Source organism: Muscardinus avellanarius (assembly GCF_963383645.1).
Source record: "Muscardinus avellanarius genome assembly, chromosome: 7".
In the NCBI taxonomy this organism is placed as follows: Eukaryota; Metazoa; Chordata; class Mammalia; order Rodentia; family Gliridae; genus Muscardinus; species Muscardinus avellanarius.
This window is the reverse complement of record NC_137793.1, coordinates 75827593-75852595: the sequence shown is the minus strand read 5'-3', so window position 1 is coordinate 75852595 and position 25003 is coordinate 75827593.

The window sequence follows — 25003 nt, the reverse complement described above, 5'->3', positions numbered from 1 at the left end:
TCTCTCCCTCTCTCTCAATCTCTCTCTCCCCCCCTCCCACCTGCCTGTGTTCAACATAGTGATTGGCTTTGGTAAGTTTGTGTATGTACATCGTGTCCATTGAGGTAGTTTTTTTTTTTGGTACTGGGGATGGAACCCAGGGGCATTCTACCTCCGTGCTATACCTCCAGCCCTATTTTTTATTCTTTATTTGGAAACAGGGTCTCACTGAGCTGCAAAGGGCCTCACGAAGTACTAGCTGAGGATGTCCTCGAACCGCGATCCTCCTGTCTCAGCCTCCCAAATGCTGGGATTACAAGCGTGTGTCACCACGCCCAGCTGAGGTGTTTCTCTCGAGTCTCCCTCCTCTCTTCCATCTTCATCAGTTAGGTCCACTCCTTCACTCCACTAAGGCGTTTCCTCCTTTGTATGGAGACTCTCCTGTGTCCCAATTTCTCTCTAGCTTCTGCCTATGAAGGAGAGCATCAGACTCTTCACTTTTTGTTACTGACTAATCTAAGTTAGCATAATATTCTCCAGTTCCATCCATTTCCCTGAAAATTACATAATTTTGTTCTTCTTTATGGCTGAGTAGAATTCCACTGTGTATGTATTTCATAAATTTGTATTCATCTGTTGATGGACATGTTGGCCTGTTCCATAGTTTGGCAATTACAAACTGTGCAGCTATAAATATAGATATGGTAGTCTGCTTTCTGTTCTTTTGGATATATACCCAGGAGTGGTATAGCTAAATCATATGGGAGGTTCATTCCCATTCTTTTCAGGATTTTCCACACTGTTTTCCAAGGTGATTCTGCTAATTTGCAATCCCACCAACAGCATTTCTGATATGCTGATAAATCTAGGAACTCTGATACACTGATAATAAATCCTTGCCAGCATTTATTATTTTTATGTGTTTATTATTTTATATTTATTATTATTATTATACACTGATAATAAATCATTTTCAGAATTTGTTATTTATTATTGTTTGTATTTTTAATGATTGCCATTCTAATTGGGGTTAGGTGAAATCTCAGGGTAGTTAAACATTTTTTACATGCATTTATTAGTGTATTATAACCTCACATCATAATGTAAACCATGTTGATAGTGACATACATGCACACAGACTTGGTGGGCTTTCCCTTGGTACCCTCCTCATCCCCCCTTCCCTATATAGGGTACTGAGATTCACACTGATATTCTCATGTATGTACATAAAACTGATGGTAATAATTCCTTCATTGGTTCTCACTCTTCTCCCTCCTCTTCTCCTAGACCAGCTTCCTGGTTCCACTGAAGTTTTCGGAGTAGTTTTGGTTTGCATCTCTCTGATGGCTAATGATGTTGAACATTTTTTTCATATGTTTATTGGCCATTTGTATTTCTTCTTTTGTGAAATGTCTATTTAGTTCATTTGCCCATTTTTTATTGAATTACTTGTTTTTGGGTGGTGAGTTTCTTGAGTTTTTTGTATATTCTAGATATTATTCCTGTATCAGAGGAGTAGATGGCAAAGATCTACTCCCATTCTGTCAACTCTCTCTTGAGGTTCTTGATAGTTTTTTTTTTTTTTCTGCACAGAAGCTCTTCAGTTTAGTGCAATCCCAGGTTAATTAATCCTCATTTTAATTTCTTGTGCCTTTGGGGTCTTCTTGAGGAAGTTTTTACCTATGCCTATATGTTGGAGTGTTGGTCCTTATACCCTCTTTAAGTAACTTTAAAGTCTCTGGTCTAATTTTGAGGTCTTTGATCTATCTTGAATTGATTCTTGTGCAGACTGAGAAAGTGAAATTTATTTCTGTTTTCCTACACATGGGTAGCCAGTTTTGCCAATACCACTTGTTGAAGAGGCTATCTTTAGAAGAAACTGACAAGTTTCTAGACACATATAACTTTTAGAAACAGAATTAAGAAGATATAGAAAATTTAAACGGACCAATAGCAATCAAAGAAATTGAAACAGCATTAAAGAGCCTACCATCAAAGAAAAGCCCAGGTCCAGATGGTTTCCCAGCTGAATTTTATAAAAACATTATTGAAGATCTAACCCCAATACTTCTCAATCTATTCCATGAAACTGAAAGAGATGGAATTCTCCCTAACACATTCTATGAAGCCAGAATTACATTAATACCAAAATTGATAAAGACAGCTCAAGAAAACTACATACTGATATTGTTGATGAACTTAGATGCAAAACTTCTACACAAAATACTAGCAATGCACATTCAAAACCACATTAAGAAAATTATATACTACAACGAAGTAGAGTTCACCCTAGAGATGCAAGGCTGGTTCAACATACAAAAAACAATCCATGCAATTTACTACATAAACAGAGATAAGGACAAAAATCACATGATCATTTCAATAGATGCTGAAAAGCACTCGATATGATCCAACATTCATTCATGCTATAAAACACTGTAGAGAGTCAGAAGAAACATCTTACTGTCATAAAGTGAGATGTTAAGTTATTAGTTATACAATAAGCACACAGCTAACATCATATTGAATGGGGAAACCTACAACAATTCCCTTTTTTTAAAAATTTTTTTGCAGTTACTGGGGATGGAACCCAGGGTATTCTACCTTCAAGATACACCCCTAGGCTGGGTGTGGTGGCGCACGCTTGTAATCCCTGTGCTTGGGAGGCTGAGACAGGAGGATCGCACAGGTTCGAAGCCAGCCTCAGCTACTCAGTGAGGCTCTCAGCAACTTAGTGAGACCCTGTTTCCAAATAAAATATAAAAAAGGTCTGGGAGTATAGCCCAAAGGTAGAAAGCCTCTGGGTTCCACCCCCAGTACCACACACACACACACACACACACACACACACACACACAAAAGATACACCCCTAGTCCTATTTTTTATTCTTTATTTTGAAACAGGGTCTCACTGAGTTGCAAAGGGCCTACTAAGTAGTAGCTGAGGCTGTCCTTGAACTGCATTCCTCCCAAATGCTGGGATTACAAGTATGCGCCATCACGCCCCGCTAAGAATTCCCTTTACAATCAGGAACAAGACAAGGATGTCCACTATCACTACTCCTTCTCAATATAGTATTTAATACTCTAGCGAGAGCAATAAAACAAGAGAAGGAAATCTAAGGAATACAATTAGGTAAAGAAGAATTGAAAGTATCACTATTTGCAGATGACATGATCTGATACTTAGAAGACTCAATAAACTCAACCAAAAGACTTTTAAAAATGATTAACAAATTCAGAAAAGTGTCTAGATAGAAAAATCAACCTAAAAAACCAGAAGTTTTTCCATATATTAACCATAAACCCACTGAAAAAGAAATCTAGCAAGCATTTCCACTCATAATAACCTCAAAAATGATAAAATACTTAAAAAATCTAACCGAGGAGATAAAAGACCTCTACAATGAAAATTATAAACCACTAAAGAAAGAAACTGAAGATCTTACAAGATGGAAGGCTCTACCATGCTCTTGTATAGGCAGAATAAATACCATCAAAATAGCCATTCCTTCAAAAGAACCATGTAGGAGGCATCACAATACCTGACTTCAAGCTATATGACAGAGCCATAGTAATAAAAAACATCATGGTACTGGCGCAAAATAGACACATAGACCAACGGAGCAGAATAGAAGTTTGTCTGTTTTTTGTTTTCTTGAGCTTTCTGTACATATATTCTAGATGATAGTCCTCTGTAAGCTTCCTGATTTGCAAGTGTTTTCCTCCACTTTGCCGTTTGTCTTTCTATTTTCTTAACAGTTTTGCTTTCTAGTTCAGTTCGAAGTAAAATGATGGAATTATAAAGGTGCTACAAAAAATTTTAGTTGTTGTTTTTTGTAGTACTGGGGGTTGGAACCCAGGGGTCTTCTACAATTGACCCAAATCCCCCAGTCCTATTTTTAATTTTTTTGAAACAGGGTCTCACTAAGTTGCAGAGGGCCTCACTAAGTAGTTGAGGCTGGCTATAAACCTGTGATCCTCCTGTCTCAGCCTCCCAAGTACTGGGATTAAAGTATGGTTCACCACGCCCAGTTTAAGGTGCTACAAATATTTTTTTTTCAGGTCTGAGAATGGAACCCAGGGGCATTTGACCTTTGAGATACACCCCCTGCCCTATTTTTTATTCTTTATTTTGAAACAGGGTCTCACTGAATTGCAGAGGGGCTCACTAAGTAGCTGAGGCTGTCTGTGAACCACAATCCTCTCTGTCTCAGCCTCCCAAATGCTGGGATTACAAGCGTGCACCACCACACCCGGCTTAAGGTGCTACAAATTTTAAGGTTCAAATGTTAATTTTTTTGTGATACTGGAGATTAAACTCAGGGGCATTTTATCTCTGAGCTACACCCCCAGACCTTTTAACTTTTTTGTTTTAAAACAGTCTTTCTAGGTTGCTGAAGTTCTCACTGTGTTTCTAGGCTAGTCTCAAACTCGTGATCTTCCTGTCTCAGCCTCCCAAGTAATGAGATTCAGCTGTGTGCCATCACACCTGGATCAAAAGGTTAAGTTTTTGAAATAATTTAGGGAAACATCAGTCATTCCAAGGTTTCCTAGGTCTATAAGGAACTTTAAAAATATATACAATTATGGGAAACTTTTCAAATAGTGTGATATCTCTAGTTTTAAAGCAAAGAAAATATTTATAAACCAAATAGATATTATCAATCATTAAGAAATATGGAGATACGAGGGTTTATTCTAAAAGTAGAATTATAGGAAATGTTTTATTTTTTAGCACTTTTATGCAATACACAAAAGATATATAAAATTAAAACACTGGAATTACTAAGGTAATAATTCCCCTCAAAGGTTTAGGATCCTAGTCATCTAGGTAAGATGAGTATTCTCTTTGAATTAAATGTTCTTTTTAGGATATAATGGGATCCCATTGCAATTTACTAAATGTATCAAATTACTAGGCCCTACATAAAGCATGAAAGATTATCTAACTCTTGAGTTTCCTCGTAGGGCAATAGCTTACTCGTTCTATTTCCCAAGGTGCCCTCTGTCTTTTATATGCTTTTTATGTGGAGTATTAGCTTTGTGACACAATGCTCTTGAGAATTCACAGCATATCTAGTTTCCTCAAAAGCATGCTTTAGAAGATTTTGTTGCTTGCTTTGGTATTACTGGCTTCATGGAATCACATGATACTGCACTTGGCTGGATGGACATTACCTTGAAAGTTCTGAAAAATTTTATGGGAGACAATGTAGATATCTATTTCACCATTATATTTACAATTGGCATTCAGTATTCTCTGAGGAAAGAGGACACGGGGGCCGCATTAATCTTTAAACTTCATGTCAGCCTCGTTACCAACTATCAGCTCTCAGGAAAATAACTTTGATTAGCACTCGGCTTTTCCTGCTGTTTTCAAAGAAAGTTGCTAATGTAATATGAAAGACAGCAATATACCAAAGAGGAGCAGGTGAGTGGATTAGCCACAGTTAGTTAGAAAATCTTTCTTCCAAATCATAGAATCTGAAATACTAATCACATGTCCTCATATTATGATGTAGGTACAAAATGAAAATGATGATGTGTAAGTGCTTATTGAACTGCGACAATGTGGTGAGGAAGCAGTAGTTGATAGCCTGACAATGAGTGTTCCTTTTGCCAGCAGTATATTTCACTGCACTGAAAGGCAGCATTTGAATAGAGCTTTTAAGTTGGGACCATAGGAAATTGCCATTTTTGTAAGCCACATATAGGCAATTTTATATGGTTCAATTTATACAGATTGCTTAAACAGATCACATACATCAAACAAGATGTATTTTTTTTTATTTTGCCTTTTCCTTTTTTTTTCTATTTTTTTCAGCAAGATATTTTTTAAATGGCAAAATCCTAAAAAGTGCTCTTATGGTGGTAGGTGAGCAGGCTGAGGCTGGGAAGAGAAGGTCTGGCATGTTGGGTCACAAGGCACAGGAGACAAAAAAGTAAATTCGTTTGCACAGTGTGATCACAGGCCAACTATCAAGCCTTTAATCATACCCCACCTTTGCCAGCACCTGTGCGCACAGATGTGTTCACAGGTGTGTGGAGGTTTGGGAGCCTGGATCTGTCCAGGGTAAGAGGAGATTGCTACTGCCAGTCTGACAGGGAGCTGCAGCTAGTGCAGCAATCAAAGAGCAGCAGCTACCCCAGTCCACTGCGAACCCCACAGGACTGGTGCAGGCTGTGTAAATCATGACTGCTGCACCGCGCAAACCTAAACTTTGAGTTACTGAAGTCAGTGAGACAGATGCTTTCCTGTAGCAAGTCTGAAAAAAAAAAATGGCTCAGTGCTGAAACAGCATGATACGTTGAAAAAAAAAAAAAAAACTACAGAAAGATATAGAACTACACTGTCAGGAACTGCACCTCCCACTTACTCCTATCCTGCTATGGGACCCGTTATATATGTATTTGGAACATTTTAGAATCATTTCAGGAAAGCTCTGATTTTTCTTCCTTATTGATAAATCTGTGTGCTTTACCCGTTTTATCACTGGTGTGGATCAAAGCCAAAATTTTATGGTTAAAATATAGCTGGTTTCTGGAATTAGTTGTTTGGGTTGTTGGCACAAGTTACCAATGTAAGTTTTTTTTTTTTTTTCCAATGTAAGTTTTTAAAACCATAGCTAGGCTGGGCGTGGTGGCGCATGCTTGTAATCCCAGCATTCAGGAGGCTGAGACTGGGGGGATCGGGGTTCACGGCCAGCCTCAGCTACTTAGTGAGGCCCTCTGCAACTCAGTGAGACCCAGTTTCAAAATAAAGAATAAAAAATAGGGCAGGGGGTGTAGCTTGGAGGTCGAATGCCCCTGGGTTCCATCTCTAGACCCCCCCCCCACACACAAAAAAAACCCCATAGCTAGGCCGGGCATGGTGGCGCACACTTGTAATCCCCGCACTTGGGAGGCAGAGACAGGAAGATCGTGCAGGTTCGAAGCCAGCCACGCTGGCTTAAGAGACCCTGTATCCAAATAAAAAAGTGTAAAAGATAGGTCTAGGAGTGTAACCCAGAGGTTGAAGGGCTTCCAGGAACCCCAGTACCACCGAAACAAACAAACAAAAAAGCAAAAAAACCAGTGCTAGGCACGGTGGCACACACTTGTAATCCCAGTACGTGGGAGGCTGAGACAGGAGGATGACGGGTTCAAAGCTAGTCTTAGCAATTTAGGGAGGCTCTCAGAAACTTAGTGAAGGCGTGTTTCCAAAATAAATAAGTAAATAAATAAATAAATAAATAAATAAATAAGGCTTGGTGGGGGGTGGTGTAGCCTGGAGGTAGAAGGCCTCTGGGTTCCAGCAAACACACAAAAAGATATAATCTCAGTTGAATGTGTGGCTCACACCTGTAATCCCAATACTTAGGAGCCTGAAAAGGGAGAATTGCAGGCTTATGGCCAGTCAGCCTCAGCAACTTAGTAAGGCCATCTGCAACTTAGTGGAGTCTATTTCTAAATAAATAAGTAAAATAGGGCTGGGAGTATAGCTCAGAGGTAGACTGCCCCTGGATTAATGCCCAATATCATCACCACCACCACCACCACCACACACACACACACACACACACACACACACACACACACACTTACAATGAAAGAAAGAAAACAAAAGAAACTAAAACAAGGCTATGCAAGACCTCTATTATCTTTTCAACTTTCCTGTAAATATGAAATTATGGAAAAAGGATGAATTGTTTAAAAGATGCTAATAAAGAAAATTAAGTTAGATCCACACTAGGTAAATCTCTAAATATAAAAGGGTCAATTGGACCAAGCATAGTACAATTATAGTTATGTTCTTGGATTGGAGAATGATCTCATAAACAAGACCTTAAAAGCATAACCTATAGCCAGGTGTGGTGGTGCACGCTTGTAATCCCCACACTTGAGAGGCTGAGACAGGAGGATTGCACAGGTTCGAAGCCAGTCTCTGCTGGCTTAAGAGACCCTGTTTCCAAATAAAATATAAAATAGGTCTGGGAGTGTCGCCTGGAAGTAGAAGGCCCCTGGGTTCCATCCCCAGTACCACCAAAACAAACAAACAAACAAACAAACAAACAAACAGTAACCTATAAGCTTAAGTATTAATAAATTTGAACAATTTCTATTCAACAAAAAAGAATCATGGATGACATTTTCCAGGTAAGAGACGAGGAGAAAATACTTGTGATTTCCAAAACTATTAAGAAATTAATAAGTAAAATGTACCAAATATTTTTTATTCAATAGGCAAAAGACAAAATAAAATTATGGAATAAATTAGTAAAAACATGAATAGATAATTTACAGAGGGAAAATATCAAATTAATTGCAAGTGCCTTATTAGTTATGAAAGGCCTGAAAAGTAAAAAAAAAATTTACATTCATCAGCCACGTCAATTCATATTTCCTTCAACACTGCATGAAGATCTGGCCACTCTTAAAAACAATCTGATAGCCTTTGAAGAAATGAGTCATGTCTATAACCTGTAATTGAACAAACTACTCTTGGGGCATGTGTATATCCCAAAAGACATTCACACAGCTCTTTGGGAAGCATACATATGAATGTCCATCATGATATTAGTTTTGGTCACCGCGTCGAAGCCAGCCTGGGGACCATCACTGAAGGAGTGGAAAAGTTAACAAAATTATAATTATAGTATTATGTAGTCAACACATATCTAAAACATAGCTTTGCACTAAAAACATAGCAGCAAAAAGCATTTTAAAAAGCAAAATGAGATCTGTAGGCCTTAAACACATAAATTTATAATACATTCAAATATTATTGTTCAAGGAATTGTATACCCAGATTGATATTTAAAACCCATTAGAGTAGAACCCTTGAGAGAAAAGGGGGGGGTAAGAGAAATAGAGCATCACTAGGGAGTGAAGTTTTTTTTTCTTCTAAAAGTAATAAAAGAACATAAGAGTTAGGCCTTCCATGAACCAATCATGGCATGTCATGACTTGGTTAGGGTTAACTCTGAGAAAACTAACTGTTTAAATTGAGAAAAAAATGATGTTCAAAAGCCCAAAATATTATTTTTACTGACACATTTATTATTTGTATACCTCCGATGTGTCTGACCCTATGCCAGGGGCCAGGGGCTGACCAAGTCAGAATCCTTGCCCTCATGGAGCATAACTTCTAGTGTCAGTGACAGGCAGTCAATAAGAATCGTACATTGCTATGAAGAAAACACAAAGAGTTAATAACAGGGGCTTTAAAAGGGGCTATTTTGTATAGAGGGACACGTACTTAAAGGACCTCTTGAAGAAAGTGACACATGCATATCTGCAGAAGAAAATAAGGGATTGTGGTGTGAAGGAGTCAGGGACATGCCACTAGAGATATGCCAAACTGGCTGGGCATGATAGTGTGTGCCTGTAATCCCAGTACTTGGGAGGGTGAGATAGGAGAATCACAAGTTCCAGACCAGCCGCTGCAACTCAACGAGATCCTGTTTCAAAATAAAAAAATGAAGCCAGGCGTGGTGGCACACGCTTGTAATCCCTGCGCTTGGGAGGTGGAGACAGGAGGATCGTGCAAGTTCAAAGCCAGCCTCGCTGGGTTAAGAGACTCTGTTTCCAAATTTAAAAAAAGTATAAAATAGGTCTGGGAGTGTAGCCCGGAGATAGAAGGGTTTCCAGGAACCCCAGTACCACCAAATAAATAAATAAGTAAAATAAAATAAAAAAATAAAAAAATGAAAAAATGAAAAAGGACTGGGGGTGTAGGTTGGAGGTAAAATGTCCTGGATTCAATCTCCAGTACCACAAACAACAACAACAACAAGCCTCAAAGATATGCCAAATTGCAATATTGATTATTTTAAGCTGAAATCACTTGACGAACTGTAACTTCAGAAATGCCATTTGGTCTGTCTTTCCCTACATGCAGCCCTGAGATTCTCTGGAGAGGGATGTCTCTCATATATGAAGGCTGGGGAATAGCCTTAATCACCAGAGACTGATAATTTGGTCTGCCATGAACTTGAATAAATAGACTATGAAATAGTTCCTAACTTCCTCTCCCTTCTACATTCCACCTCTAGAATTTACTACTGTGGTCCAGTTTCTATTTATCTTACCATTCCTTTACAGATTTATAGTTCTTTTTCTAAAATGTACGAGGGTTGACTGTATACAAGAGGCAGAAAATTTGTCTAGCATGCATGAGGCTCTGGGTTTGATCCCCAGCATTGCCAATATATATGTGTGTGTGTGTGTGTGTGTGTGTGTGTGTGTGTGTGTGTGTGTGTATTACTAGGGATTGAACCCAGGGGCAGTATACCACCTACCTACAGCCTCAGCCTATTTTATTTTTATTTTGGAATAAGGTCTCTTTAGGTTGATGAAAGTCTGTTTGCAGAGGCTATCCTTGAACCTGCAATCCTCCTGTCTCAGCCTCCCAAGTACTAAGATTACAATTGTGTACCACCATGCCCAATTTAAGAAAAAATTTTAAAATAAAAGCATTAAACCTTCATCATTTATTTGGACTTCTCTGTCTTGTCAGTATTCTCATGTAAATGTAAAATTAATAAAACCTTATGTTTTTCTCTTATTAATCAGGTCTTGTATTAATTGGGCTCCTAGGTCTAGCCCATGAGCCCACATAAGTACTACATGGGGTAAAGAAGACCTTTTTCCCCTGTGTGTGGTAGGAAATAAAATTTGGTTAATGAAATGTCATTTAAAATCATCCTGAGGGTTTGTGAATTTTGGAAAGTGATGTTCCCAAGGTCAGGGAACTATCTTTGGTGAAATATGAGTGCTGTATAAAAACACATGTTGGAGTTCAGCTGGATGGTCAATGCCAGGGGTCAACAACAAAGCAGTAGTGATAAATAAGATTGGTGGTGCATGCCTATAATCATAGTACTTAAGAGGCTGAGACAGGATGATTGTAGGTTCGAGGACAGCCTCAGCAATTTAGCAAGACTTTCAGCAATTTAGTGAGACCCTGTTTCAAACAAAAGTATGAAAAAGAGCTGGGGAAGGAGTGTAGCTCAGAGGTAGATTGCCTCTGGGTTCAGTATCCAGTACCCAAAAAAAAAAAAAAAAAAAAAAAAAAAAAGGTTGCTGAGGAAACACACAGAAAAAAGAATTGTAGAGAATATCTGGTTTTTGAGCATATAAAGAGGAAGAAAAAAATCAATGAGGGAGGCAGAGCAAAAACAAAGAGGTAGGAAATTTAAAAAAATCATGGAAATCTAGAGAAAGAGTAATAAAAATACATGAAATAGTGCAAAAAGGCCAAAGAGACGAAGAACTGAGAGATAACTATCAGATTTATACACTTTTGTTTTGCATTGTTTTGATTTTCTAAAGTTGAATTCAGCAGAGTATGAAAAATAAGCAAGTAAAGAGTTAACTATTTTCTGTCTTAAACATTTTGCACAGACTATCTCATTTAATTTTCCTACCCCTAAGACATAAACATTGTCACTATTCAGTGATTTTTAAAAAAAAGTGAGAAGATAAGAACTCAAATAGGTTTTATTTAATTACAAAGTCTATACTCCCATAAAGCTTCCTAGGGTTCAAGAAGTAAATGGATGACATGAATATTTAAGAAATTCTCCTATAAGAAATATCAGCCAGAACTTGCTGAATGCTGACTATGCTACAGATTCTTTAGGTCCTATTGTGAGTACTTGTCTGATTCTGTCTCAATCGTCGCAATACCTCCGTGAAAGCAACTCTGTGGTGTGCTGTAGCCATCAGGCACCTGCTCCTGAGAGCTGACTATGAACATCTCAGCCTAACAAGGAATTAAGTGAGGCCATGTTGGTAACACGAAACCAGCCAGGGTGGTGGTATTTACACAATGGAAATTGGCACACAGATCAGGGCTGCCGCTCACATACCCAGAGAATGGTTTCAACAGCATATCTTTCTGCTATCTTTCTGCTTATTATACTGAATCCAAAAAATCTAGCCATAGCTTCTAGATGTTTAAACCTTGCACTACAATGAGACTCTTAGAACTTGAAGAGACTAGCGACAGAGCAAGGTAAAGTGGGCTGTATCAGAAAACATCAGATGTTTAGAGACCAAGAAAGTGGAGAAGCGGAGGAGGTAAAACTGGAGATAAAAAAACGAGCCTGGAGATCTTTATAAATAAAGAATGATCAAGTGGAAATACAGGGAAATGGAGTCGGGAGCTATTTTTATCTAGAAAAGAAGGGGCAAAGATCCTGTGGATGCACGAGTATTCTGGGGGTAGCAAGAAAGACAAGACAAGCATGTGACATGGAGCCCAATCTTGTCTATTTGAAGTCAAGGTTCTTTATCAAGGGAGAGATGATGGGAATAAGCTAGAAGCTTTGGAGATGCAGAAATGTCTAGAGTACCTATCGTCTGTAGTGTTTCATTGCCCTGTCTCAGGTATTTGAAAGTGAATATTCTGTAGAAAAATATACGAAGTGAGAGGCTGTGATCCCACATTGTGGTTAATATACTACGACTTGCTACACTGATCTCACAATTGCTTTGTTCTCTTCACAAGCATATGCACTGTGATTTGCGTACCTGTCCTCTGGCCAGTGGCAGGCCTCATGGAAGAAGCTGGCTTGATTTATTGAGTTTACCTTGCTCCAGCAGAGGAGTGATTACTAAAATACATTCAGTATTAGATATTTGCACTTATTTTCTTTTGTTTTTGGGTGTTAGGAATTGAACACAGGGGGGCATTCTACCTCCAAGATACACCCCTAGCCTGATTTTTTATTCTTTGTTTGGAAATAGGGTTTCACTAAGTTGCAGAGGGCCTTACTAAGTAGCCGAGGCTGGCTGTGAACCCGGATCTTCCTGTCTCAAGTCTCCCAAGCACTGGGATTACAAGCGTGCACCACTACACCCGGCCTTGCCCTTATTTTGACCACACGGATGAAACCACTAAGAAATAAAACCAGAAATCTGCTCTCAAGGAAATGTGTAACCAATTCAGTTTTACCTAAAATAATTACAATAATGCCATCCAATCAGTGATCACTTCCCCCAAAATTTCTAATAATATTCATGTGATCTGAGTTTAATAATTTTCTGGTAAGTAAATCAGAAGCAAAGGCCACTTCTGAAATCAATGTTACATGATTTTGTTTATTTATTGATTAGTTGGTTGATTGGTTGATTGTGGTACTGGGGTTTGAATGCAGGAACATTCTACCTCCGAGCAATACCCCCAGCCCCTTTTTATTTTTTGTGTTTCACTATACTCCTGAGGCTATCCTCAAACCTGAGATCCTTCTGTCTCAGGCTCCCAAGTACTGGGCTTACAGGTGTGCACCACCATATCCAGCTGTTATGTGATTTTTTTTTTTTTTTGGTAGTGGGGATGGAACCCAGGGGCATTCTACCTCTGAGTGACACCCTCAGCCCTATTTTATTATTATTATTATTATTATTATTATTATTATTATTACTATTATTATTATTAATTTGGTGGTACTGGGGTTCCTGGAAGCCCTTCTACCTCTGGGCTACATTTTCAGACTCATTTTTTTATACTTTTTTAAAAATTTGAAAACAGGGTCTCTTAAGCCAGTGTGGCTGGCCTCAAACCTGCGCGATCCTCCTGTCTCCGCCTCCCAAGCGCGGGGATTACAAAGTGTGCACCACCACGCCCGGCCCTCAGCCCTATTTTTAATTCTTTATTTTGAAACAGGATCTCACTGAGCTGCAAAGAGCCCCACTAAGTAGCCGAGGCTGTCCGCAAACCGCGATCCTCCTGTCTCAGCCTCCCAAATGCTGAAATTATAAGCATGCGCCACCACGCCCGGCTCTATAATGTGATTTTAAAGTGATGAAGATTGTGGAAGAATCAGGTTGATTCTACTTTTCAGTAGATTCACCATAACTTCTTTATCTAAAAATATTTTATTGGCGTAATAACTTACATACTTATAGGGTACCATTTGGTAACTTGGAACACACACACACGTACACGCACAATGTGTAAGGATCAAAACAATGACATTTCCATCTCCTTACCTGTTCATCATTTCTTCGTGTTAGGAAGCTTCAAACTCCTCTCTTCTACTGCTTTACAGTTGTGAACTGTAGTGACTTCACCGTGCTGTGGAACTTAAGAACTTACTCCTCGTATGTAACTGTGCTTGGGTTGTCCTTACTGAAGCCTTCTCTATCTCTCCTCCCCTTCTGGCATTATCTTCTTATACACAGAGAATGTCAGGTTTTACTTTTTTTTTTTTTTAACGTGATGGATATGTGGGAGGAAAATGTGCACAATGTATAAAAATTAAATCATAATCCATACCCTGAAAGAACACTGAATGCAAAAAATAAGCTTAGCTTCTTCATGAGGTCTCAGTTAATATAGATTTGATGTTTTTAGTGGTTGTTTAAATTTTACTTTGAATGACAGTTTGTAGGCAGCAAATCGTCTCTTAAGGAAAAGTAAGTTGAAGTCTTGTTAAATTCGTTCTTTTTGACAAAAAGAAACTTTGTAGAAAGAAAAACACAGACCTAAAGCAATCTGTGTTTTCCTCCCTCCTCAACTCTGTTTGGAATTATCCCCCTTTTAATAGCTTCTCTTCCACGTAGGCATGTCAATATTGTGTTGATTTTTATCAGGGTGTTGCTGTCTGAGTATTCTCTTAAACTCAGCTCCAAATGCTACCAGAGGGAGAGTGATTCAGAGTCAGCTAAATGTATAAACTCAACCCTGCTCCACAGGACAGTATGACACGTTTCTTTGAGATTTGTAAGTAAGTTTTAATTTTACTTTCTATGTGCAATAGTTGCCCTCCATGCTTTTTCCCTAGTGAACAAAGAAGATCCCCTGAAAATAACTCCAAAGATTGCTATGGCTTCGTGTGTTGTTTTCTCTCAACTAGAGTGAACACACACAGAGACAATTGCTGATTCTCCCCTCATTTCCCCACTGTGTGCTCTCAGTGCTCCTACTTGAGAGCATTATAAAACCTGAGATGTATTTCCCCTTAACAATATGCCAAAAATATATTCTGCCAAAAAACAAGCTAAAAGAAATTTAGACCTCAACTCCCTGGGATTCTTAAGAAAAAAAAGAAGAAACAAATCACCCCCAAATTCTCACCTTTTGCTAAACTCAGCATCCACCAATGAAATGCTGAGAACCTGAAAATTCAGAGAAAAGAGACCGGCCATATCATTACCATGTGCCCCTAGGTACCTTCCTTTCTGGGTCCCTTAAGAAGAGGGGTCTTTTATGCTTTTGAGGTGGCCTACATTCTCACTTGAATGTGTATCCTCACTTTCTCTAAATAAGACCTCTGTCGTTGGCTCTGAAAAAAAGAAATTTTTTGATGATTGTATGATTTTGATGATTGTATGATACAGATAATTTTTGTTGTTGTTGTTGTTGTTGTTGGTGGTGGTGGTGGTGGTGGGAATTGAATCCAGGGTCGCTCTACATTTGAGATACATTCCCAGTCCTTTTAAAATGATTTTGTTTTGAAACAGGGTCTTGCTAGGTTGCGAAGAGTCTCACTAGGTTGTTGAGGCTGGCTTCCAACCTGCCATCTTCTTGTCTCAGATTCAGTTTCTTTATCATCATCTTATATAACAGTGATACATTTCATGAAAACTAAGAAACCCAGTTTCTAGAGTATTAGTTCATTCCTATGAACCGTGCTCATCATACTGATCACATGGTTTTTCTTTCATAGTGTATCAGTGTGGTAAATCTCATTGATTTTGGGTGGGCGATCTAAGTCAGTTTATCCTAGGTTACCAAATATATTAGTGTATATTGTTCATATTATCTATTTATTGCTTTAAAGAGCTCTGATATATTTTTCTTACAATTTCCCTTTATATACATTAAATTCATTTAAGTCTTCTCCTCCCCCCATCGTTTTTGCTAGAAGAATCTAGAACTGTTCAAAGAATCAGAACTGTTCAAAGAATCTTGCTTTTGTGTAGTCCATCACACTTTAATTCTCTAGTTTCGGCTTCGTTGGTTTGCACCTTTACAGCTGTAAGCTCCCTGTGGTTCTCCTGGGCTTACTTTGCTGCTGTTTCTACCTTCTCAAACGGAATGTGGAGCTCACTTTTTTGGGGGGGAGGGGGTACTGGGCATCCCCAGGGGCGTTCTACCTCCATGCTATACTCCCAGCCCTATTTTTATTCTTTATTTTGAAATAAGGTCTCACTGAGTTGTAAATGGCCTCACTAAGTAGTAGCGGAGGCTGTCCTCGAACCATGATCCTACTATCTCAGCCTCCCAAATGCTGGGATTACAAGTGTATACCACCACACCCGGCTTACTTTCCCCCTTTCTTATTTAAACTATAAGATATTTTGTGAATTGTGCTTTGGTGGTGTCTTACAAATATGAACATTCATGTCTTCATTGTTACTAGAGCTCATCATTTTACAGTGTCCCTTACAGGTTCTTTTTTAACCCAAGCGCTATTTCTTAGATAATCTCTGTTTCCAGATGCACCAGATACCCTATTTTCGAGTATGATCTCTAGACCACAAGCCTTCTGAGGGAGACACCAGGTGCTTTTAATTTCCTTACAACATCTGGCACAGATATTTTATACCTCCATCAGTGCAACATGCAGTAAAAATTACTAAAGTGACACTTATGTAGCACTGTTACCATTACTGGTTATGATAATTGACTTTCTTTGTGCCGGACTGTCAAGAATTCTCCTCTTAGGAAGCTTAAACCCTATACATTGTTCTGCTGGAGAGATTTGTGGAGCAGAAGCCTCAGAACTGCAGGTTAATGGTTCTATTTGCACTTTCACGCAGCATGCATGTCAGCCTAGTCATCAAACAATGTTTCCTCCCCTTCATTGTGAGGGAGCCTGACCCAGTGCTGTGATACAAGGATGAGACCAATGATGAGACCAGGCTGACTCTGGCTCTGTATTTATTTTTTCGGCTAGCTCAATGAGGGTAAGTAACTTAGAAGGAACAGTAGATGTCACTGATCTTTATTTTTATATCTAGGAGCTTCACACATAGGGCTCTATCACTGACTCCTGAAGTTAATCTCAAATTCATTTCTCTTCACTTCTAAAGGTTATGAGTTTTGTCACTTGATGAACTTAGAAGTCATATTTCTGGGTCTTGGAATGCAAAAATATGTAAACACTTTTTTTCCCCAATTTTTAAAGCCAGAGATTAGGATATGGATCAACAGTCTCACATCACTTACTGGCAGAGGGTGTTTATAACTTTAATTGTATCCGCCAGCCTCCCACTGCTGCTTTCCTGTCCTTTGTTATCCCAGTCCTATCTCTTATTTGTGAATAACAGTCTAAAGAAAGCAGCCCAGGCTGAACAGCTGCTCTTTGGCATCTGTCGGTCACTCTGAAGAAGTCACTATGGAAACTGTGGTCTCTTCTTCCCTCTGTTCCCTTCCCAACCCTCTTATCATCTGACTGTTCAAAAGCTTCTGGAGATACTGATGCACCTGAAAACTAGAAAAGATGACCTTCATTGTGAATGCAGATCTGGGTTTCTTGGAGGAAAGAAAAATATGTTCATTAGAGGGAGATTTATCAGGAAAGAGATACATTCTTGAACATTATTTGCTAAAGCCCCACCTTGTCCAAATTGATTACAGAACCCTCTCCCCCCCAGAAGAAACATGCAGCCAGGCGCGGTGGTGCACACTTGTAATCCCAGCATTTGGGAGGGTGAGACAGGAGGATTGCGCAGGTTTGAAGTCAGCCTTAGCTACTTAGTGAGGCCCATTGCAACTCAGTAAAACCCTGTTTCAAAATAAAGAATAAAAAATAGGGCTGGGGGTGTCGCTTGGAGGTAGAATGCCCCTGGGTTCCATCCCCAATACTGAAAAAAAAAAAAAAAAAGGGAACACGCACAATATAGTTTTACATTTTGTTGTTTCACATGTAAAAACATAGGTTTTACTTGGTTCTCATTTCTTTGGGTATGAAATGTGTCCTCCGATATGAAAACTCAGTTTAAAATATTGCACTTACAAGAAATCATAGCTTAGCGTACACTATCTTGGCTTGTGGCTGTTGTCCAAGGAACCAGGTGAATGCTGCATCGCGATTTGTTATTTTCTCCCATGAACACTTTCAGTTTCTTCATTCCACAGAAGAGATAGTATTGTTAAGCTGAGGCTGGCTGTGAACCTGCGATCCTCCTGTCTCAGCCTCCCAAATATCTCAATTACAAGCATGTCCGGCTCAAAATTCTGGTTTTAAAACACACTTATGAACCATCCTACTTAGTGAAGCCCTCCACAACTTAGTGAGACACTGTTTCAAGATAAGAACAAACATAGGGCTGGGGGTAGAACTCAGAGTCTCCAGCAGTACATTTACAGTCAGACTAGACTCCAGTCAGACTAGACTCATGGGTCTTGTCTGAGAGGTGGGGTGGAAGGGCCAGCAGTACATTTACAGTCAGACTAGACTCCAGTCAGACTAGACTCATGGGTCTTGTCTGAGAGGTGGGGTGGAAGGGCTTGTGTCTCTCCTCAGAGGAAGGGGCCTTGGCGCTTGACAATCAGTGGTCCCTTTAGACATACCCCTTCAGATGACTGGGCTCATCAATGGAGAAAGGTGATTATGATGCTGTGGTAATTGCTTCCCTCGCTTGCATTTAACTGGTCTCAGGTCCTTCTTTAAATAGTTTTTTTTTCCTGTGTATTTGTGGCTGGATTGTTTATCTTTCTTTTGATTGGTTCGTGGGTTGTGTGGGCTGCTTTCTTCCAATTGGTCACTTACACTTACATCATATTTGCTTACAACTATACTATAATATTCCATCCCATGTTTATTTACAATTATGCTATAATATTTTACAGCACGCTGGCAGTCAAAAGCACACTATTAATCAAACTTACTGTTAATTAAGTTAATCAAACATTGTCACTGATAGTACTTGTAACATTTAGGGAGGATCGGCGTAGCATCCCTGGGTCATACAGGTTTGATCTTGGCCAACTCAGCCAGGCTGTGCAGCCTCAGCAGCAGCATGGGTAAAATCAGGATGCTGGTGGATGGCACACACTGCAGTCCACTGTGATGGTAGCAACTGGTGAACAGCTAGAGACTTGGCTAGGGTACCTGGTTAATGGGTGAACTGGCTGCTGCATGTAGAGTTGACTATTTATTTGCCCCTCCCCAAATATGCACTGCATCCTGGAACTACTTGATGGTTCAAAATTCCCCTGTGACTTTGGGGATCAGACGACTGCCCCCTAAGCAGTATGATGTGTATATATCTCCCATAGTCAAGTATGTCCTGGAGGTGGATGTGTTACAGGGATGGACTGTGCAGGTAACTGTTGGAGAATTTTGGTTACAAGTGCATGTGGCAAAGACGATTACTAAAGTAAAGCCCTCATCACCTCCCCCAAGCCATAAGGATTATTTATTGTAAATGTACAGCAGTACAAGTTACCAGGGAAGCATGAGGAAATCAGACAACATGATACTGAAGCAAGAAGAGGCCAGTGTAATTCACCTGACTTGTAGCCCATTCAACTTTCCCATGTGGCCAGTGCAAAAACCTGACAGTTTCTGGTACATTACAATGAACCAACAGGTTTTAAATAAAGTGACACTGTCCTTGTATGCAGTGGTACCCAAAATTTCAGAGTTGAGCATTATATTGGGCCCATTGTTCACAACAGGTATTGACTACCCTCACCTGTGTGGCTGAGGAACTAATAGTTACTTATTGTACCTTCTACTGTTGTGATATTTGGGCCCAATGTAATGCTTTCTGGGTGAATTGTGTACTGCCACCCTGTGGGGTGAAGTGTGGGGGGCCAGGGGAGTATAGGGTTGTAGTGAAGACATGACCCTGTGTAGCCTCAGATGTGTCTGCATCTCATGCAGTTACAGATGTGTATATAGTTAGGTAAGCATGACTAGGCAAGGTGTAATGTTCTTCCTTCTCTGAGCCCTTCTCTTTCAGCTAGGTATCTGAAGCCCTGTACGTATATGGCCCTTCTAGGGGACTGGAAGATACTTACCTTCTTTTGGACTTAGAAGACACCGGTCTGACTGTACCACAGCTGCCTTTTCTCATTCATCGGGAAATATTTCTACTTAATATTCAGCCATATTTTGTTGACAATTTGCCCAGCCCCTGAGCAGAAACTTCCCTTTCCTTTGGATCCTGTGCTACCCCTCAAATCAACTGTTGCTTATCAGTATCATCTGTAGAGTCAGTTTCCCCATGTCCTCTCTCATTCTTTTCCCATCCCATCATGAATTACCATCCTTGCCTGCTGAGTTCAATATATGAATACTGTGAGTTTCAGAATCTTTTAAGTCTGGGCTTTGCAAACTTGGTTGTGTATGTTCACTATATGGGGGGGGTCTTGTTAAAATACAGACAGTGATACAATCCACCTGGATGGGTGTTGAGAATATGCACATCTAACAAACTGCTGCTGCTGGTCTATGGAACACACATTGGGTAATGCCAATCCTGGGAATTTCTGAAGGTTTCTTCAGCTCTAGACCTTTATGATTTGTGTGACAGTAAGCCATATTGTTATATCATGGAGATAATTTTGCTAACATTTCTCTATATTCTTTCTGGTTTATTAGTGATTCATTCATTTATTTAGCAAATGTATTTTGAGCACCCACACTATGGCTACCGCTCACTTATCTAGAGCCATAGCAATAAACAAAGATATACTCCTGTATTTATGGATCTATCACAGAAAAGTGTATCTCCTGAATAAAAAGCAAATGGCATTATTTTATATTGTGTTATTTTATATTACATCTGTTCTGCTCCTCATTTTGCCAAGTAACACTTAAATTATTAATTGTTTAATGAAATGATTAATAATGGTTAATATTATTTAATTATTTGAATTAAATTATTTTAAAATAATTTAAATATTTCTATATAATTAGATGGCAAAGATAGATATAGCCTTATTCTTTTTTGTGTGATCATCTTATTTTAATGCCATTCTGTTTTATTAGAATTAAAAAATACTCAAACTGTTCTCAATTTTGTCTTATTTAGGATGAATAACTCATAATTTTTGGTTACAATAGAACAAATCATGAAGAAAAAGCATGCTGGAATGTTTACAAAATAAACATGTACTTGTTTTTTTATAAAGGAAAAAAATCTCTATATCTCTTCAAATTTTCTTTCAGATTGACCCCCATATTTATTATTTTGCTTCTATTTTTCACCACAGGAAGTAATTCTCAATCAACCTTAATATTCAGGACATCTCTGTGTGTGCTTCTCTCAGTAACACTTTAAGGCAAAGCTTTTGAAGTAGAGGGAACTTCAAAGTTGGATCCTAAGCTTTTGAAGTGGATCTACTCTGAGCTTGATCTTCAGAAGGAGAGAATGATATGCCTAGTCTCTCAGGCTTTACACATGATAGAGAAGAAATTTGTAGTGACAAATAGCACCTCCATCAAGGCCTAAAGAATTTAAATCAATAAACAACATTCCAGTGGTTTAGGACAGGATTTTGGAGTTAGCAGTAAAAATGTGTTATAAAAGAAAGATTGGTGATCTTACTATTTTTTTTTCTGCCTGTGAGCACTGTAGATAAAAAACAGCTACTTAATTTGCAGGCTGGCTGGGTAGACATAAAAATGATGAGGAAGTGAATGCAAAAATGCAAACTGAGGCTACTTAAACTGACCCACCTTCTGAGCATAGGTTTGCCTGTTCTTTTTTTTTTCTTTTCTTTTCTTTTTTTTTTTTTTTTGGTGGTACTGGGGTTCCTAGAAACTCTTTTACCTCCAAGCTATACTCCCAGACCTAATATATATACATATATATAATATAAATATATATTTAAATTTGGAAACAGGGTCTTTTAAGCCAGTGAGGCTGGCTTTGAACCCGCGCAATCCTCCTGTCTCTGCCTCCCAAGCATGGGGATTACAAGCGTGCACCACCATGCCTGGCTCGGTTTGCTTGTTCTTAATATGTGATAGGTGTTCAAATGCATTCAGATGATTGAAGTAGAATGAAATGATATTATCAGAAAAATAAAATAAAAACACAATATAGTTGGCCCTGGTGCTGTTCATCTGATTCCATCTACTGGGGGAAGAAGCAGGAGAGTTATAAGTTCTAGACCAGCCTGGGAAAGGTAGGGGTAAAAGTATTTAAAAAAAACAAACTCTAGCCAGGCAGGTGATGCATACCTGCAATCCTAGTTCTTGGGAGGCTGAGTCAGGAAAATTGTAGGTTCCAGGCCAGCCCCAGAAGCTTAGTGAGGCCCAGTTTCAAAATAAAAAATTTAAGAAAGGGATTGGGGTATAGCTGAGAGGTAACCACTACTCCAGTTGTGGCAACCCATCAAACCCTGGTTTGGATTGTTCTCTCTGACCCCACTATTTTCCTGGCCCGCTCCTAGTTTCCCATATCCCTCCATCACTGATGCAGGCTGAAACCCATCATTTCTCATATCTTGGCTCAGGGATTACTCATCCCCATCAATCCCCTTTAAAATACCCCCATTCTCCCAGTTAAAAAGCCTAATGGGGCTGGGCGTGGTGACGCATGCTTGTAATCCCCACCCTTGGGAGGCAGAGACAGGAGGATCACATAGGTTCGAAGCCAGCCGTGCTGGTTTAAGAGACCCTGTTTAAAAAAAAAAAAAAAAAGTATAAAATAGGCCTGGGGGTGTAGCCTGGAGGTAGAAGGGCTTCCAGGAACCCCATTACCACCACCACCACACACACACACAAAAAAAGCCTAATGGGATTTATCGTTTAGTCTAAGACTTCCTCTTAATGATGTGGTGGTTCCAATCCACCCAGTTGTCCCCAATCCCTATACCTTCTTATCTCAGATACTATTCCTCTGCATCCTGAGTCATATTCCCTTTTTGCCTTTATGTGGGAGGACCCTGACATGCAGGTCTCTCAACAATTAACTTGGATTGTTCTTTCCCAGGGTTTTCGAGATAGCCCACACCTCTTTGGCCAGGCTCTAGCACAGGACCTCCTCCAGTGTACCTTGGGTCTTAGCTCCTTTTTACAATATGTAGATGATCTTCTACTTTGTAGCCCCTCCCTTGAAGTGTCCAAACGGCACACTGCCCTTCTCCTTAATTTTCTTGGAAGCAGGGATTTCAGGGTGGCCCTGCATAAAACCCAGTTATCAGTGCTAGAGGTGTGGTACCTAGGCCTACATCTCACCCTAAACTGCCAGGGACTAACTGTTGACCAGGTCAAGTCCTCACGAGACTTGTAGCCGCCCACCTTGGTTGATCAAATCCAATCTTTCTTGGGCTTTGTGGGATTTTTCCAGCATTTGATTTCCAACTTTGCCATTTTAACTAAGCCACTACATGAGGCAACCAAGGAAACTCCGATGGGCCCCCTCACTTCACCCTCAGCTGTTTGCCAAGGCTTCATGGCTCTCCAGGAAGCCTTTTTTAAATCTCCTCCTTTTCCATGTTTGGAAAATTCTCTGAAATTATTTCTCTGAAGAGATTACGAACACCCTTGGTCTGTACCTCTATCCCTTCTTCACTGTTGGTGGGAGTGAAAACCAGTTCAGCCTCTATGGAGATCAGTGTGGAGATTCCTTAGACTGGGAATGGACCCACCATATGATCCGGCTAACCAAAGGGGTTGAAATCAGAGAACTACAGTACCATGTGCATACCCATGTTCATAGCAGCACAATTTGTAATAGCCAAAATAAGGAACCAACCTAGGCCTCCATCAACAGATGAATAGATTGCAAAATTCTGGGAAATACACACAATGGTGTTCTACTCAGCTATAAAGAAGAAGAAAATCATGTCATTCGCAAGAAGATGGAAAGACCTGGAGAACATGATGTTAAGTGAGATCAGCCAAACACAGAAAGAGAAGGGACATATGCTTTCTCTAATATGTCCAAACTAGGGAATATTAGGAATACCAGAGAGACTCCAGATAATGAAGGGGAATCCTCAGCAAAGCTAGAATGGAAGGGTAGGAGAGGAAGAAGGCTGAGGTTGATTAATGGAGGAGCTACATTCAAATATGTATACATGTATGAATGTAGCATGGTCAACCTGCACACTCATTGTTGGGAGGGGGGAAGGAGGTGAGGAGGAGGAGAGGGCACCAAGCACAGTCTGAATGTATACCATTTTCAATATGATCCACACAAAAATAAATAAAACAAAATGAAAATTAAAAAGTGCTTGGAATATTGCTTGGAGCTAGATTTCCCCTAAGCTCAATGTCCAGCACTCAAAAAAATTAAATAAATAAAACATAATTTTGTGACTAATGATGTGGAAATGAGATAATCAGTAATTACAAAACTTACTGATATAGTTATGTATAACCATATGGAAACAAAAAAGTAGTGCAGAGGGATGTAGCATTTGTCACAAAGAGATTGAAAATGACATTATTTAGTTGGTACTTAAATAATTCTGTTTCATGTAAAGAAAGTTTGATTGGTACTTACAACTATTGTTTTTCATATATACTTCCATTGAAATAAATATTCTCTTTCTTTAAATGGAAAAAAAATCCCCTCTTTTGGCACTCCCCAATCCCACTAAGGCCTTCTTGCTATACACTGATGAGAGGCAAGGGATAGCCATAGTTACTTAACCCCTGGGACAAACCCAGGCACCAGTATCCAAACAGCTTGACCCCACTACTCGAGGGTGGCCACCCTGCCTTAGGGCTCTGGCACCAGCCACCATGCTCACAAAAGAGGCTCTCAAAATTTGTTTATGGCTGCCCCTGAAGGTCTTTTCCCCACATAGGCTCCAGGATTTACTCTCTCCTCGAGCACTCCCTCTTCTGTTCCCTTCTTGAATTCAGGAGTTTTATTCATTGTCCATGGAAAATCTAAACATTAGACTGTTTCACTCCTCAGCCCTTAACTTGGTCACTCTTCTACCATTAGGCCAGGGTTCAGTCCCTGATTCGTATTTATAATGTTTTCATTCTTGTGTAGATACGAGGCCTTAGCTAAACCCCAGGTGGACCTTCAGGCCACCCCTTTTCTTTTCTTTCTTTTTTTTTTTGGTGGTACTGGGGTTCCTGGAAGCCCTTCTATCTCTGGGCTACAC